The sequence below is a fragment of the Lipotes vexillifer genome, unplaced genomic scaffold (assembly GCF_000442215.2).
Source record: "Lipotes vexillifer unplaced genomic scaffold, Lipotes_vexillifer_v1.1 scaffold463, whole genome shotgun sequence".
Taxonomy (NCBI): Eukaryota; Metazoa; Chordata; class Mammalia; order Artiodactyla; family Lipotidae; genus Lipotes; species Lipotes vexillifer.
The window spans coordinates 1,432,267-1,435,820 of NW_006779398.1; positions in this window are offsets into that span (position 1 = coordinate 1,432,267).

Sequence of the window (3,554 nt, forward strand, 5' to 3'; positions counted from 1 at the left end):
GGTCTCCACTCAGAGATGAGCCAGCCCCAGGATGTGGCCTCTGGCCAAAGGAGTCCAGGTGTTTTGAATCAGCAGTGGAATGAACTGTGTTCCTGGCGTGGGACTCCCGGATCAGAATGAGCTTTGGACTAATGAAGTGAGGAGGGACTGTGTCCAGCAAGGTGAACCAAGCTGTGTCTGCCTCAGAGGTTGCTGTGCCTGTCTAGAGAGACCCTCAGTGTCGCACATCTGAACAACCTCACACTTTTCTAGCTGCTATGAAAGTGATTCTCCAGGCCTCCTTCTTTGAGGCCCTTTCCTAGTTTTAACTCACATGGCCTAAAGGACTGGAATGTAATAGGAAGTTGGCTACTCTCTGGACAACCCAAAGTCTAAAAAAGGGACTAAATGTTTCCAGGCACTTGGAGATACAAAACATGGATGTAAATGGTCTTCAATGAAAAGATCACATTAAGTAGGAGCATATGCATTATGTCAAGGGTATCATTATGCCCATTTCATAGCTAATGCAACAGAGAGTCAAGAGATTAAGTGATTTTCCCAAAGATGATACAGTTAATTAATGATCAGGCTCAGAATAAAACAGGTTTCCTAGCTGCAAAACTATATTCTCTCATCTTCTTTCCCTTTTAAAAACCTTTCCAGGGCTTCCCTGGTGGCGCGGTGGTTGAGAGTCCGCCTGCCGATGCAGGGGACACGGGTTCGTGCCCCGGTCCTGGAAGATCCCGCATGCCGCAGAGCAGCTGGGCCCGTGAGCCATGGCCGCTGAGCCTGCGCTCCGCAACGGGAGAGGCCACAACAGTGAGAGGCCCGCGTACCGCAAAAAACAAAACAAAACAAAACAAAACAAAACTTTCCAATTTCTCTATTCTTTAATTCTGAAAACAACAGCAATATGAAACTGTAAATTAAAATCCTACTTCATTGTGATAAATTTTTTTTGTATAAGCTTTTGAAAAAAGCTCTTACTATATGTAGGATATAAACGGCTTTTGATATATAAAAAATTTGTATGCCAGTGGTATGCCCATACCAGAGTATATAACAGACTGTTTTAAGGGCTCCAAGACACTAACTTGCTTACTCTTCACAGATTCCAGTGGAGTAGGTACTATTATTACACCACCAATGAGTAATGGAGCTGGGACTTGAACCCAGGCAGGCAAATGCCCAAGTTTGCATATTAAGTATTCTGCATTATGCAGCTTCTTAATATTTAGTAAATAAAAACAGACACTAATGTCCCCTGCTCAGAGAAACACATTTTCTCTTCTTTCCATCCAACCAAAAAAATGCTACTAAGATTAAAATATGATACACTATGTACAAGATTTTCTGAATCTCTACCTACTCAAATTGTCTATAACTTACCTCTCATGAGCATTTAAAATGGATATATAGGGCTTCCCTGGTGGCGCAGTGGTTGAGAGTCTGCTTGCCGATGCAGGGGACACGGGTTCGTGCCCCGGTCCGGGAGGACCCCACGTACTGCGGAGCAGCTGGGCCCGTGAGCCATGGCCGCTGGGCCTGCGCGTCCGGAGCCTGTGCTCCGCAACGGGAGAGGCCACAGCGGTGAGAAACCCGCGTACCACAAAAAAATAAAAAAATAAAAAATAAAATAAAATAAAATAAAATGGATATATAAATTAACGCTTTCTATTGAATAACAGCTAGAGTCAAGTTTAGCTAAAATCCTTGAATACACTTTAGCTGAATTCCTTGAATAAAACAGAAGACTTTGCCGAGATGTCAGTGGGTCCACCTTGCTAGCATTTTACAAATATTTTCAAAAATTATTCTCTTTCTTTGTTAAACTGATTCTTAGTCACTCTGTTGAATAACATACAGAGTTTAACATTAACTGGAATGAAATTTTAGCCATAAAGTAAATAGTGGGGATTTTACATTTGGAATAGTATTGTTTCTAATGCTATCACTGTTTGTATCAACAAACTCATTAAAAATAATCAATCATGGATTATAAACTCTAGGAACATAGAATACACACAATTTTTTTTAAATGGGCTGTTCCTTTGAGAGGTTAAATGATTCACTTAACAAAACCAGCAGCTATACCCTCAGTCACTAAATTAAAATAAAACTTACAGTGTCCTAGAAGAACAGAACAATGATTGTATTCTCATATTTCCAGCCTATGGCTCTGGTGGTGTTCAAGGAAAAGTCCTTTATGTCTGATGGAACCTTGTAAAAATGAGACTCATTTTTTAACTGTTCCTGCAAATGGTGAGCATTTCATTTCAGTTTTACTGAAGTTACCAGTGACAATGATTGATGCTCCTAAAGAAGGAAAATTATTCTCTGACTTGCAATTTCATTATTTTTCAAAAAACTGATTTTTCTTTTGGGCATTTTGAAACCATTTTTCAAGATGCAAAAATAGATTTCCTATTATTGGTTGGGACCTTAACAAACTAATAATGATAACTTTCTTCTAAAGACACCGGTTTGTAACCCTTCTTGAATTTTAATGATTCTAGGGATTCATGCAATAAAGGAGAATCAAATACATGATTGAAAGAATGAAACAATTGTTCTATGTGTCAGTTATCTGGACTTATGCTACTTATGTCCACAAAAAATTTATCTGCTCCTTGCCTGTGTGGAGTATATTCAAAGCAATATAAACCATGGCCTTTCGCATTATTTTCTTCTTGTGATATTTTGTTAAACAAATAGATGAATCCACACAGACATATTAAGGCTTTATATCACTTTGTATTGAGAAATATGATGATTAGATAAGACATTGCAAATATAACTACACTCCTCTTCTCCAAAATGGTAGGAGCTGTCACTGATATAATGCGAAGAATAAAGCTTTTGAAAGTCAGACCTGAGTTCCAGGTGAGGTCTTTAACTTCCTAGCTGTACGACTTTTAACAGAGCCTAACCTCTTTGAGCTTCAGTTCCTGAGCTAAACACCTTCTACTTGTTCACCCAGATGCACTATCCACTCCTCCACTCCATTCTCCGTCGTCACAGCAGGCTGACCTCCAAGGACAATGTCATCAGATGACCTTGCCCACTGGCTTCCCTTCAAGTTCAGCTATGGGGAGCCTGGCAGAAAATTGGCAGGAGGGAAATGAGGTCCAGTATTCACCCCCCAGCTCCCTTTCTGCAGAGCCCCTCCAGTCAGCCCTGTCATTTGACTAAAGGTCACAACATCACTCAAGGCATCCTGCTCTACCAGTCTCCTTCCAGTTTCCAGTGTCCACTCCCACTTCCTCCCCTTGTTCTTTGAGTCTGGGTGTGGGCATAGCTCTGTAACAACCAGCCCTAGGGGATTGCACTACCCCCTGTGGGTTCCTCGCCCTGAGGACACCTTCATAAAGAGTCCTTTTATTAAGCCATACTTGATTTATCCTAATTCAAGCGTCCCATCTGCTTCCTACTAAAACCCTGATATAGTTCTCCCAACCCATACAAATAGGACTAAGCACACCCACCCCATAGTGTTATTAGGAAGAGGGAAAAGATAAATGTGTGCAGGGCCGGGCCCTTCCTTGGCATTGAGTATACATTTGTTTTCCCTA